This window comes from Lithobates pipiens, unplaced genomic scaffold (genome assembly GCF_037356315.1).
Source record: "Lithobates pipiens isolate NorthernLeopardFrog02 unplaced genomic scaffold, aLitPip1_a1.2 Scaffold_19, whole genome shotgun sequence".
In the NCBI taxonomy this organism is placed as follows: domain Eukaryota; kingdom Metazoa; phylum Chordata; class Amphibia; order Anura; family Ranidae; genus Lithobates; species Lithobates pipiens.
In genome coordinates this window covers 474172224-474187256 of record NW_027507764.1, presented here as the reverse complement: position 1 = coordinate 474187256, position 15033 = coordinate 474172224, and the positions used below count along the sequence as shown (strand labels likewise).

Sequence of the window (15033 nt, the reverse complement as noted above, 5' to 3'; positions counted from 1 at the left end):
GCAAAAGAGCTACAAGAAGATAGCGGAGGAGTCCTGTGTTGTGTTTTTTTTGTACTTTTTTTCACAGGTGAATGGGTAGGGGTACATTGTACCCCATACTCATTCACATAGGGTGGGGGGCTGGTATCCGGGGCCCCCTTATTAAAGGGGGCTCCCGGATTCCGATAAGCCCCCCGCCCGCAGACCCCGACAACCAACGGCCAGGGTTGTTGGGAAGAGGCCCTTGTCCTCATCAACATGGGGACAAGGTGCTTTGGGGTGGGGGGGCCGCAAGGCACCCCCCATGTTGAGGGCACGCGGCCTGGTACGGCTCAGGAGGGGGGGCGCTCGCTCGTCCCCACCCCCTTTCCTGGCCGGCCGGGTAGCGTGCTCAGATAAGGGTCTGGTGTGGATCTGGGGGGACCCCCACGCCGTTTTTTTGGCGTAGGGGGTTCCCCTTGGAATCCATACCAGACCTAAGGGCCTGGTATGCTCTCGGAGGGGGGAACCCACGCCATTTTTTTTCAGATTACATAAGGGGCGTGGTTTATGAGAAGCGGGAGGGGCCAAAATGATGGGCGGGGTCTGGCGCCCCCCATCCAAAAACTTCACCAGCCGCCACTGATACATACCATCAACCACCCTCGGTCTGGAGCTTCATGTTAGATTTTGCTTCATGGGGTAAGGGGTGAGCATGAGAATAGTGAGGGAATTAGCCCAGAACTACATGGGAGGAACTTGTGAATGCTCTCAAGGCAGTTGGGACCACAGTCACCAAAAAACAATTGGTAACACAATACGCCAGCATGAATTGAAATCCTGCAGCACCTGCAAGATCCCCCTCCTCAAGAAGGCACATGTACAAGTCTGTCTGAAGTTTGCCAGTGAACATCTAAATGATTCAGAGAAGGATTGGGAGAAAGTTATGTGGTCAGATGAGACCAAAACTGAGCTTTTTGGTATTACCTTGACTCATCGTGTTTGAAGGAAAAAAATGCTGGCTATGACCCTAAGAACACCATCCCTACAGTCAAGCACAAAGGTAGAAACATTATACCTTGGGGCTGTTTCTCTGCTAAGGTACAGGTTGACTTTGCCACATTGAGGGACCAATGAACAGGGCCAAGTATTGTAAAATCTTGGAGGAGACCCTTCTTCTCTCATGGATAGGTCTTCTTGCATGACAATGACCCAAAACATACCGCCAAGGCAACAAAGAAGTGGCTCAGAAGGAGCACATTAAGCTCATGGAGTGGCCATTCCCAAACTGCTCTCACAAAGTTGTGAGCATGAAATTGTCCAAAATGTCTTGGTGGTATGCTGACATCTTAAAGCCTTGTACACACGATCAGATTTTCTGAAGACAAAACCTCAGACTTTTGTCCGAAGGTGTGTGCCTGGATTTTGTCTTGCATACAAATGGCAAGGAATTGTCGGCCAACAAAAATAAACGTAGTGATGTACTACGTGGTTTTTCAGCTCTTTAGCGCCACCCTTTGGGCTCCTTCTGCTAATTTCGTGTTAGTAGAAGCTTGGTGAGTGTTGATTTGCGTTTTTTATTTAACACTTTTCATTTTGCGCTTTTCATTTTGCCATTTTTATTTCGTTTCTAAACACCCGTTCGTCAACCAGACATGTTGCAGAATCAGAGGAGATAACACGTTATTTATTATTGGTCTTGGAGTTATTGCTTTGACCCAAGTCCAGTCCCGGAACAGGAGGAGGAGGATTTATTGGACCAAAAATTGGTTGCTTTATTAATTGTGACCAATTATGTCATATGCCTTTGCTGTGGGAGCTTCAGAAGAATAATCCGGGTGATTTTCGGAATTACCTCCGGATGACGGACCCCTGCTTTTACCAACTCTTGCTATTGCTGACCCCCTATATTAAGAAGCAGGACACATGCATGAGGCTTTCATTTTTTTTTTTTGGTTGAATAATAATGATTTGATTTGTTATATTTTCTATATTTTTGGATGCCTAGAATGTACTTTTTGTTTAAGTTCTATTGGCAGATAGCATGTCTAATTTTATTTGTTTTCTTTTTTAATGCACAATAAAAAAAAAATTTGGAAAATAACACTTGGCTATGTGTTTAACTTCAAATGACAGTTTGGGAATTTGCAGTTACACTTAAAAAAATACAATGTAAAATTCACAAGGTACACCAACATAGTTGTATCTTTGATTTTAAAAACTATGGGATAATGGTGTTGTGGTAACTTGCCAAACCCCCCCCCCCGCCCCCCCAAAAAAAATACATAATAATATAATCCTTGATAGCACTAGAAAAAAAAAGTCTTTGAAAATTTGTTTGCAATAACTCAATCAGTATCACCAGCAAAGAAGTTTCATTATTATCCCATTAAAGAAGAAGAGAATGTGCGCTGCATTTCGAGATTTCATAATTTGCCACATCACAAATGTTAATTCTCCCTTACAAACGCTAGTTCACAAGACCGACTGCTTCCAGCTTGTCCTTGCTTCCGTGCATGCGTGTTTGTACTTTGGACTTTTGCCCAATGGACTTGTGTGCACATGCTTGGAAAATCCGACAACAGACATTGGTCCGTGGAAAATTTTAAAGCCTGCCATCCAACATCTGTCCGTGAAAAATCTCACAAAAATTGTCTGTTGGAGCGTACAAACTGTCGGATTTTCTGCCAACAGCATCACACATTTCCTGACGGAAAATCCGATCGTGTGTACACGACTTAAGAGTCTCCTTCACTGTAACTAAGGGGCCAAGCCCAACCCCGGAAAAACAACCCCACACCACAACCCCCCCTCCCCCCTCCACCAAATGATTTGGACCAGTGGACAAAGCAAGGTCCATATGGATGAGCGAGTTTAGTTTGTGGTGGAGGAAATTGACTGGCCTGCACAGAGTCCTGACCTCAACCTGATAGAACAACTTTGGGATGAATTTGAGTGGAGACTGTGAGACAAGCCTTCTCATACAACATTTGTGCCTGACCTCACAAATGCGGGTGGGCCAACTCATGTATTGAACCCTGCAGACTAAAACTGGGATGCAATTTGATTTCATGTGTGTAAAGGCAGGTGTCCAAATACTTTTGACAATATATTGTAGGTAAGTATACACATGAATTTGTACAGAGGATAGGCAGCATAGGTAGCAGGAGGGGTGGAGGTGGAGAAAGAGGAGAGGCCAACATTATCAATGTAAGACCATCTGTACTGTATGGTCCTGTTGGTGGTCTCCGGTCGCAGCAACCTGCTAGCCAGCTGTTGTCACTGCAGCCACCACTAATGCTTAACACATTGTCTGGGGGATCTTTAAAGCATTTCTAGACAGGTAAGAATGTGAAACATCTCAGGCCAGAATGTTTTCAGACAGTTCTTTCTACATTACCACAAACAGCTCTACACGTAGTCCAGGAAACAAGTCATGTTTGGAAAGCATGGTTTCTTTATGCCAACACAAACAATAAATCATAGTAAACAGGGCCGTCCAAGACTGACCAACTTACTGGTTAAACAAACCACTTCTGAAAGTCTGCACTCAGCATAGTACAGTAAGTCTGTATATACACATATATTTAATGTATATCAGAGCCGCAGGATGGGTGGGTGGAGGCCGTAAAAGAGTTATTTATGGGAAAAGTATAAGTGTAATGTATGTTTGTTTACAGTGTTTGTAATTGTCAAAACATGGGGTTATGTGCATGGGTGAATGAATGGAAAATCAGATATGGTAGACAAAACAGGTAAATGAGCTAATTACCATAGATATGATTTAAGGAGACATGAGATGTTTCTTTCATAAATAAAATGCAATATATTGTATGGGATTAACAGTAAGCGAAGTCCTGAAAACATATGCAAAATATTTATTTTTAAAGGAATGTCTGTTTTATCTGAGTTTTTATATTAAATTAATTAGTCACTTATAATACTGTATATAAACCTAGATGATTTTCTTACATCTTGCCTTGCTTGCTTAGTGTTTTCTTTTTCAGAAAAATTAGTTTTAAACCTCTTTCTTGAACCAGGTGTATGTAACATGGAGGTTATCAGATATGCGATTCATTCTGCTGGGTTTTAATGGAAGTGGAGAAGTTGGGTATGATGCACAGAAATAACTGGCAGGTGGAGTGGTGGACTCGGGAGCGCCCCCCGGGAGATCGCTTCTCCTAGGGGGTTATCTGATGTAGGGAGGAGTCGTGAGAGCCGCCGGGGGACCCCAGAATATGAAGATCGGGGCCACTCTGTGCAAAACGTGCTGCACAGTGGAAGTAAGTTTGTAAAAAAAAGGTTGAAAAATTCTAGACACCTGCTGGTTCTATGAGGGTACTGCGACAAGTCATAGCAAGATTGTAATTGCATGACAAATACATTTAGAGGCTTCATCTCAAGACAATACTTCCCCTAGTGGTCAACTGAAGCATGTCATGATCACGTGCTTAAAGTGAAGTTGCACCCAAAAAAAAAAAATTAATGAATGGTCCTAAAGAAAATAAAAAATAAAACATTTGGAAAAAAATGTTTTTTTCTCACCTCTAAATGGCTGTTGCTAGGGGGTCCCCCTTAGTCTGCCTCGTTCAGTGCCTGGGCTGGTGACATCACTTCCCCTCGGCACAGGAAGGGCTCAGCTCTGCCCCCTCCCTCTTGTCAATCATCTGGGACACATGACAGGCCCCAGATGATTGCATGGCCAATCACGGCACGCAGCGCCGCTCGTGCATGCGCAGTGGGTGCCCGGCTGTGAACCACAGCCGGGTGCCCACAGTTACAATGCCGGCACCGCCGAACGGAGGGGGAGACGAGCAGGGCTTCGATCCCCCACATTACTGGACCCTGGGACAGGTAAGTGTCCAGTTATTAAAAGTCAGTAGCTGCAGTATTTGTAGCTGTTGACTTTAAATTTTTTTTTTTTAATGGGCACACCACTTTAAAGAGGTTGTAAAACCCTTTTGTTTTTTCGCCTTATTGCATCCTATGCATTAAGGTAAAAAAACACCTGGCAGCGACCGTCCCTACTTACCTGAGCCCCGTATTTCCATCGGTGGAGACGTGCTCTCCCTCTCTCCATGGGGTCCCGACTCTTGATTTTATAGATTGACCAATCCAATAACGCGGGAGCCTGGGGGTGGGGCCGAGTCCGGCATTCGTGTCTATGAATGCAAATGCTGGACTCGGGAGCGCCCCCCCCCCCCCCCCCCCCCGGAGAGAGCTTCTCCTAGGGGGTTACCTGATGTAGGGAGGAGCCGCGAGAGCTGCCGGGGGACCCCAGAATATGATGATCAGGGCCACTTTGTGCAAAACAAGCTGCACAGTGGAAGTAAGTATGATATGTTTTGCTAAAATAAAAAACAAGGGTTTGCAATCACTTTAAAGAGGAACTGCAGTCTGCTCACATAATTTGTAATAAAAACATCTTTGCCATTATGAAGTTTCCCTCCAACCACTTTGCATATTATTTTATATATTTTGTGATTCTGTACTTGCCAAATATAGTGCAGAAATCTCCCTCCATTGAGTCTGGCTGAAACCATTTTGACTGTGGGCAGCTGAAGCTGCTGCCTGTTTACTTCCTGGATTTACACAGACACACAGGAGGCACACCTCCAGCTCTGCAGCCCTGCAGTTCTCCTTGGCCCGCTTATGACTCATCCCCTCTCCCTTCCTGGCAAGCTCTCACAAGAGTATGAGAGAGAGCTGTGCATGATGTGATAAGTCTAGGCGTTTTACCAGACAAGAAACAGGGAGTGGGCTGTATAAGGTTTTCACTGGCAGAGAAAAAAATATTTTACTATACAAAGTTAAAGCAACAAGGGCAGAAGATTTAATAGATGTAAAGTTGAAAAAATTACTGAAGGTCCGCTTTAAGAACCCTTGTTGCATTTTTTTTTCCGGGGGGGGGGGGGGGGGGTTTGTGCTTTTTGTTTTCTCTTAGAACCCCTGTTTGTTTCTGCTAAATAACTATATACCTACATACAATATGCTTGTATTTTTACCAATATATTGGACCTATTGTATAATAATGAGCTATGTACATGTTTAAGGATTCTTGCACATGGCTTAGCTGAGCCTGTTCAGGGTAATTCCCAGCATATTTCCTCTGCTCGCCTAGGTGCAGCGTACAGCCTGTCATTGACTGGCTGTGTGTTGCTGTAGTCATGTATGCTGTGGTGCTATCATAAGTACTTTTGTGCATAAGTCCATACACTGTACTCGTGTTTATGATAGCACTGCTATACACAAGTACAGCAAAGCACATCCATGTAACTCAATGACAGGCTATATCCTGCACCTGAGCAGCCACAGCAGAAGAAATACACTGGAAATTTCACTGAATGGACTCAGCTGGCTCATGTGCAACAGCCCTACTAGTTAAAAAAAAGTATGGCCAAAGCTTTTTTGGCCATACTTCTCTTCTGGGTGACAGGAGTGCACTTATTTTTGCACTCTTGTTACCCAGATTCAGCTGACTGTGAGTAAAAGCCCGCTGTTAGATAACATCATAGAGCTGCTCCATGCTTTGAAAGGATCCTGACTTTAAGGTCGGAATCCACCAAGATCCTGAACGGTAGCTGTCTCAGTCTCTCAGCATACTGTTGAGAACCTGAGCCAGCCTCTCCCGCCCCTTCTGCAGCCCAATGAGCCTCCAATGAGCACTGAGAGGGCAGAGCAGAGAGTGGTGACTGACAGTCAATGCTCTCTACTCAGTGAAGACTGAGATTTGAGTGATCAGCGATCATGTGATACTGATTTTTCAGCTTTAGACCCAGTCAGGGACAGCTGCAGCATTGGACCGATGCTGCAGCCATATGGGTGAGTATATATGTTTGTCCTTTTGATATCCTACATTTCTCCTTTAAAGCAAAAACAGCCCAAATGAAAATCTACAATCCATAAAACCAAAAGTGTGTCTAATGTCAACTTTTATTTTTGTTTTGGACAGGGAAGGCAAGAGTTAAACCATCTGTCAGGTTTTTATTGCCGCCTGTGTTCCCTCTAGGAGAAGCACCCCTGTGTTGGTCCTGGTAACCATTGTCACTATTATAGAAAGTGATGATAAATTTACCTTTTGTGGTTGTCACTGGAACAGAAGGAGGGATGAAATCATCCAATGAGGTCACCTGTTCCTGTGGCAACTGTCTCAGATGGCATTTTCTCTTACTTTGGAGAGATTTCCTCTCACTTGTTGTTTTGCCTCCCCATTAGGAAATGAAGAGCAAAAAAAGAAATTGACGCGTTCGCCTTTAGATGTACTTTAAATATGACGGGCATAAAATGCATATAGTAAAATACTATACAATAGCTGTGCCATACAAGCTGCTGTGCTTAGCTTTAGTGCTCAACTATCCATCCGTAATAGTAAAAATGGTCGCTCATTTTTGCAAATAAAGGGCATACAGCATGCATAAAGCATAAATAACCAGTGTAAGGTAGCCACAGGTGCACCATACAGCGTCCCATTGCAGTGAATGGCTGTATGGCCTTGCATAAACTCATGCATGTGCAAGAGCGTACAATCCTGGACACAGTTTGCATTCAGCGTTGTACATCTATGATCATGCATGAGTAAACACTCCATTTATTGTAATGAGAGGTTGTAAGCTGCAATAGTGTTTCCCTTACGCCAGCTATTTATACTTCTTGCACGCTGTCTACCCTTCTGCGACTGTGTAAATGAAGCCTAATAGTGATGGACGAACTTCCGACGGGACGTTTCGCGAAAGCGAAATGCGAACGGACCCAAACGTTCGCGAAACCGAACGTTCGCCGCGGGCCCCATTGACTTCAATGGGAGGCGAACTTTGCAAACCTTCATGTCGAATTTGCGGCCACGTGGTAATTATTAGGGGGTAAAACGTAGTCCCACCATCTGGACAATGACATAATACATGTATGAGGTGAATTTGGGATCGATAACTACAAGCATTTTTATTTTATTTGGGAAATTGTTCTAACAATTCAGGACTATGGAGCTAATGAAGGCAATGGAGGAGAGGGAAGGTCAGGGACCAGGGTAGGCAAAGAAGAGGGTGCAGGAGATGATCACCAGCAGCGTGACATACCGGAATGACACATGCACCGTGATAGAGGCATCTGACAGCAGCACCGTAATACAGAGCACTGACAGCAGCACCGTGACATACAGCGCTGACAGCAGCACCGTGACATACAGCGCTGACAGCAGCACCGTGACATACAGCGCTGACAGCAGCACCGTGACATACAGCGCTGACAGCAGCACCGTGACATACAGCGCTGACAGCAGCACCGTGACATACAGCGCTGACAGCAGCACCGTGACATACAGCGCTGACAGCAGCACCGTGACATACAGCACTGACAGCAGCACCGTAAGCAGCCCCAGGAGGAAGTCAGCACAGCACAGGGATGGTGTGATCCCCTCATAATAAGAACCCCCAGGAGGAAGTCAGCACAGCACAGGGATAGTGTGATCCCTTCATAATAAGAACCCCCAGGAGGAAGTCAGCACAGCACAGGGATATCATAAGCAGCCCCAGTAGAAATATGACACCGCTCAACCTCTTCAAAGAGGAGGGTAGGGGCATATAGTACGGTGTGCTTTTTTGGGTCAAGGAAGTGAGCAGACTGTACGTCAGTCCCTATACCGCTGAAGGACTGCTGCAGTATAGGGCAGCGGTCAGCAGTGGTGCACGTCAACCCTATCTATTGTGGACCTATAGCGGTCCTTACAGAACAGCAGACTGTACCGCACTCAAGCCTATGTACCGTAGCACCCTATACCAAGTTACCAGTCCTTATAAGAACTTTTGTGGACCAAGCAGGTTGTGTATTAGTGTTTAGCAGACTGTACGTCAGTCCCTATACCGCTGAAGGACTGCTGCAGTATAGGGCAGCGGTCAGCAGTGGTGCACGTCAACCCTATCTATTGTGGACCGATAGCGGTCCTTACAGAACAGCAGACTGTACCGCACTCAAGCCTATGTACCGTAGCACCCTATACCAAGTTACCAGTCCTTATAAGAACTTTTGTGGACCAAGCAGGTTGTGTATTAGTGTTTAGCAGACTGTACGTCAGTCCCTATACCGCTGAAGGACTGCTGCAGTATAGGGCAGCGGTCAGCAGTGGTGCACGTCAACCCTATCTATTGTGGACCGATAGCGGTCCTTACAGAACAGCAGACTGTACCGCACTCAAGCCTATGTACCGTAGCACCCTATACCAAGTTACCAGTCCTTATAAGAACTTTTGTGGACCAAGCAGGTTGTGTATTAGTGTTTAGCAGACTGTACGTCAGTCCCTATACCGCTGAAGGACTGCTGCAGTATAGGGCAGCGGTCAGCAGTGGTGCACGTCAACCCTATCTATTGTGGACCGATAGCGGTCCTTACAGAACAGCAGACTGTACCGCACTCAAGCCTATGTACCGTAGCACCCTATACCAAGTTACCAGTCCTTATAAGAACTTTTGTGGACCAAGCAGGTTGTGTATTAGTGTTTAGCAGACTGTACGTCAGTCCCTATACCGCTGAAGGACTGCTGCAGTATAGGGCAGCGGTCAGCAGTGGTGCACGTCAACCCTATCTATTGTGGACCGATAGCGGTCCTTACAGAACAGCAGACTGTACCGCACTCAAGCCTATGTACCGTAGCACCCTATACCAAGTTACCAGTCCTTATAAGAACTTTTGTGGAACAAGTGAGTTGTGAATGTTTAGCAGACTGCAGCAGAAGGGCAGCAGTCAAGTATAATATCCTTTCTATATTTGGAAGAAAGAATATTATACATGTACAAGCCTATTACTGTACCACTGATACCAGTCCTGAAAAGAACCTTTGTGGAACTAATAATAACAGCAAGTCTTTAAAATTACCCTCACTGCCTGACAACACTGCTTCCTTCCTGTCCCTATACAAATTGGCAAAAAAAGAGAACGATTAGTGGTTACTGGAACAGCTCTTTTGTGGACCTTGATAGTAACAGCTAATGATGATGATGATGATGATGATGATGAAAGACTAATCTGGCTGTCCCTGTAGCATACACCGTCCTTTCCCTTTCTCTAAACTAACAAAAGACACTCAGGCTGCTGCAAGAATCAGCAGCACAGCAAACCTATCAACACCTAACACCTATACCAGTCCTGAAAAGAACTTTTGTGTACCAAATAGCTAGTGGTTTATCTCTCCCTACTCCACACAGGAACCTGTCCCTATCGTAACAGAAGAAAGAATGTAAAATGGCCACCGGATCGGGTGTATTTATAGGTTAGGGGGAATGTCCAAGTGTCCATGTGCTGTCATGTCTCAATTGGCTGTCCTGTATCACATGATAAACGTGTCACCAAAGGTTAAAGTTCTTGTATACATTAAACACGTAAGTCCGCCGCGGCGAACGACGGAAAAAGGCGTTCGAACGTGCGGACCGCGAATGTCGGAAATTCGCCGCGAAACGACCGCCGGGCGAAACGTTCGTCCATCACTAAAGCCTAACACATGATCGAACTTCTTAATAATCATTGTTAAAAAGCAGCACTGTATAACCAATATTATTCATGGAGAGTATTGTTTAAAGGAAACCTGTATTGAGAACGCACAAAATCTGACACAGTAGACCTTCCCATCTGGAAATAATGAAATTTCCTACCTGTTCTTCTGGTCTAGTGGCTTTGATACCTTCTGAGTCACTGACCCAGAAGAAATAGATTGGAAGCCCTGACATCAGGTTGACTTTCCTAATCTAGACACTTGTCCTAGGTCTTCCTGGACCTCTCTGCTGCTTTTGACACAGTGGACCACCCCCTCCTCCACTCCTTTGGACAGTCTCCATGACTGTACTCTTCACTGGTTCTCATCCTACCTATCCTACCGCTCCTTCAGTGTCACTTACAACTCTACTTCCTCCTCTCCTCTTCCTTTCTCCATCAGTTCCCCCAAGGTTCTGTTCTTGGACCTCTCCTTTTCTCAATCTACACCACCAACTTGGCTCAGTTGATTGCCTACCATGACTTTCAATATAATCTCTATGCTGATGACACCCAAATCTATCTCTCCACCCCCAAGCTCTCTCCCTCTGTCTCCTCACGCTTCACCAACTTACTAGCAGACATATTTGCCTGGATGTCACATCACTTCCTCAAACTCAACCTATCCAAAACCAAGCTCATGATATTTCCTCCCCCAGGTGGCACTTCCCCTGATTTCTCTGTCAATATCAATGGCTTAACTATCAACTTGTCCCGCCAAGGTCCTAGATGTAATCCTGGACTCCAAACTAACCTTTCGGCCCCACATCCTATCGCTATCCAAAATTTTCCACCTCAACATCTCCAAGCTATGCCCCTTCCTAACCAATGTCACCACAAAGCTTCTAATCCCTGGTCATCTCCCGCCTTAACTACTGCAACTCCCTCCTCATTGGCTTACCTCTAAATAGGCTAACCCCACTTCAGTCCATCATGAACACTGCTGCCAGGCTCATCCACCTCACAAACTGCTCAGCGTCTGCAATACCCCTCTGCCAATCCCTCCATTGGCTGCCACTCAACTATCAAATGAAGTTCAAGATACTAACAATAACTTACAAAGCCATCCACAACCTGGCCCCCAGCTACATCACTAACCTAGTCTAAAAATACCAACCTAAACGTTCTCTTCGCTCCTCCGAAGACCTCGTGCTCGCTAACTCCCTTGTCACCTCATCCCATGCTCACCTTCAGGACCTCTCCAGAGCCTCTCCCTTCCTCTGGAATGCTCTACCCCAATCTATCCAACTTTCTCCCACATTGTCTGAAAATGAATCGCTTCAGGGAAGCCTATCTAACAATTGTACATTTATTTTCTCCATCAGCACATCCCTCACAGTTTTTACCTCTTGTATCTCTTAACCTTCCCTCTTAGATTGTAAGCTCTAAGGAGCAGGGCTTTCTGATTCCTACTGTATTAAAGTGTATTGTATTTGTACTGTCTACCCTCAAGATGTAAAGCGCTGCGTAAACTGTTGGCGGTATATATAACTTCTATAATAATAATAATAATAATAGGTTAGTGACTTAAAGTATGATAGTCAGAGACAGCCATGTAACTAGCATTTTCGGAAGTACGTCAGCATTTTAAGGCCTCTTAGCTAGGTTTCCTTTAAGGCTTAATGTACACGGGACATTTTAAAACCTTTCCTGAATGATTTAACTTGACAGATAGTAACTAAGATTTAAAAATGTCTGTTGTGCTACGTTTACATGCGGCTTTTATTGTTTGCTTTTAGAAGCGTTTTTTTTAGTCAAAGATGTATCTCCATTAAAAATGTCTGTAAACAAAATGCGGCTGAATGCGAGTTACCGCGTTTAGACATGTTTACAAGCAGTTACAGGCATTTCAAATGCCTCTGAACATCCATACTGAACCCATTTTTTTGCTTTCCAAAAAAATGCTTCTAAACTCAACTGCCTATAAATTACTATAAATGACCCTGTGTACATATCCTGATAAGATAACATAGAGGAGAGTTCAAGAGCAGCTGAAAAAATGCTCAACTGCTTCTAAACATCCTTTTACCAGCAGCAGTGTACATGAAGCCTAAATAAAACTAAATTAAAATAAAGATTCCTGATACAACCAATCAGATGTTTGCCCTTGTATTCTCCCTCACAGTAGAACAATTATAGATAGAAACTACTTCCACTGTTTCATTTTACAGTTTTACAGGTTTTTATAGCCCAAACCATTTTTCAAACATTTACCGTATATACTCGAGTATAGGCCGACCCGAATATAAGCCGAGGCCCCCAATTTACCCCCAAAAAAACTGGCAAACTTATTGACTCGTGTATAAGCCGAGGGTGAGACATGCCTGTCCATCCCTGTGTGTGTGTCCGTCCATCCCTGTGTGTCCGTCCATCCCTGTGTGTCCGTCCATCCCTGTGTGTCCGTCCATCCATCCCTGTGTGTGTGTGTGTCCATCCATCCATCCATCCCTGTGTGTGTGTGTCTCCATCCATCCATCCATCCATCCCTGTGTGTGTGTGTCTCCATCCATCCATCCATCCATCCATCCCTGTGTGTGTGTGTCTCCATCCATCCATCCATCCATCCCTGTGTGTGTGTGTATCCATCCATCCCTGTGTGTGTGTGTGTCTCCATCCATCCATCCATCCGTGTGTGTGTGTCTCCATCCGTGTGTGTGTGTGTGTGTGTGTGTGTGTGTGTGTGTGTGTGTGTGTGTGTGTGTGTGTGTCCAGCCTACCTGTGTCCCGAGCCTTTGTCCCGAGCCTCCGTCCCGTGTCGTGCCTTGCCTTCGTCCCGTCCCGTCCCGTCCCGTCCCGTCCTGTCCCGTGCCGTGCCTTGCCTTGCCTCCGTCCCGTGCCCTCTTCGTCGGCGGCCATTGTAAAATTCAAAAGCCGCGCCTCCTCCTTCGCCTGTGATAGGCGGAACACTGAATTTCCCAGCAGCCTGTGTTCCGCCTATCACGGACGTCGTATCATCCTCGTCCGTAGTACGAGGATGAGAAGATGCCCGTGATAGGCGGAACACAGGCTGCTGGGAAATTCAGTGTTCCGCCTATCACAGGCGAAGGCGGAGCCGGAGGCGCGGCTTTTGAATCAGAATGGCCGCTGTCTGTCTGCTCGACACGCTGATCGAGCGGGTAGACAGCGATGACTCGAGTATAAGCCGAGGGGGGCACTTTCAGCCTCAAAAAAGAGGCTGAAAATCTCGGCTTATACTCGAGTATATACGGTACTGTGAAATAGTACACATTTCATTTAATTTCACATTTTTTTGTTATCTAGTAATATATAAAACAAACTAATTTATAACTATAACTATAAATGCAAGCTTGTATGTAAAAAAATATATATATATATATATATATATATATATATATATATATATATATATATATATATATATAGTACATAGTCATTTAGATCACTTCGCAAATATGTAAACAATGTCTAATAACCTACAGCAACCATTGAAAGCTATGACAACTCTAAACTGGCAATTCTGAAATTCTATTGGTTGGCATGGGTAAGTACACATTATTGGCCATTACATTCAAAACTGGGTGGGATCAAATGACAACATTTCTGTATCCATTGCTATCCACATAGACACAAGAAAGGTATCATGCATATACTTGCAATTTTAGTCACCACTATTCTAAATCCATCGAGGACACAATAGGGTTAATTTACTAAGGGCAGATAGACTGTGCACTTTGCAAGTACAGTTGCTCCAGAGCTTCGTAAATGATGGGAAACTCTACTAACTTCAATCATCCAATCATGTGCAAGCAAAAATGCTGTTTTTTTATTTCCCTTGCATGTGATTGGGTATTTAACCACTTAAGCCCCGGACCATTTTGCTGGCCAAAGACCATAGCACTTTTTGTGATTCGGCACTGTGTCACTTTAACTGACAATTGCACGGTCGTGTGTGACGTGGCTCCCAAACAAAATTGACGTCCTTTTTTTTTCGCATAACTAGAGATTTCTTTTGGTGGTATTTGATCGCCCCTGTGATTTTTATTTTTTGCGCTATAAACAAAAAAAGACGACAACTTTGAAAAATAATGCATTCTTTTTTACATTTTGCTATAATAAATACGCCCCAAAAATATATAAAAAAAAAAATTTTTCCTCAGTTTAGGCTGATACGTATTCTTCTACATATTTTTGGTAAAAAAAATCGCAATAAGCGTTTATTGATTGGTTTGTGCAAAAGTTATAGCTTTTACAAAATAGGGGATAGTTTTATGGCATTTTTATTAATAATTATTTTTTTACTAGTAATGGCGGCAATCAGCGATTTTTATCGTGACTGCGATATTATGGCGGACACCTAGGACAATTTTGGCACATTTTTGGGACCATTGTCATTTATACAGCAATCAGTGCTATACAAATGTACTGATTCCTGTGTAAATGACACTGGCAGTGAAGGGGTTAACCATTAGGGGGGAGTGTAGGGGTTAAGTATGTCCTGGGGAGTGATTCTAACTGTGGGGGGTGTGGCTACGTGTGGCATGTCACTGATCTCTGCTCCCGATCACAGGGAGCAGAGATCAGTGACACTGTCACTAGGCA

General features: G+C 44.5%; 1 protein-coding gene across 1 annotated transcript in view; it reads right to left on the bottom strand.

The window, feature by feature from the left end:
* Nucleotides 1–15033, bottom strand: part of PI15 (peptidase inhibitor 15) — a 47302-nt gene that overhangs the window by 30728 nt on the left and 1541 nt on the right. The gene's annotated exons all lie outside the window — the stretch shown is intronic.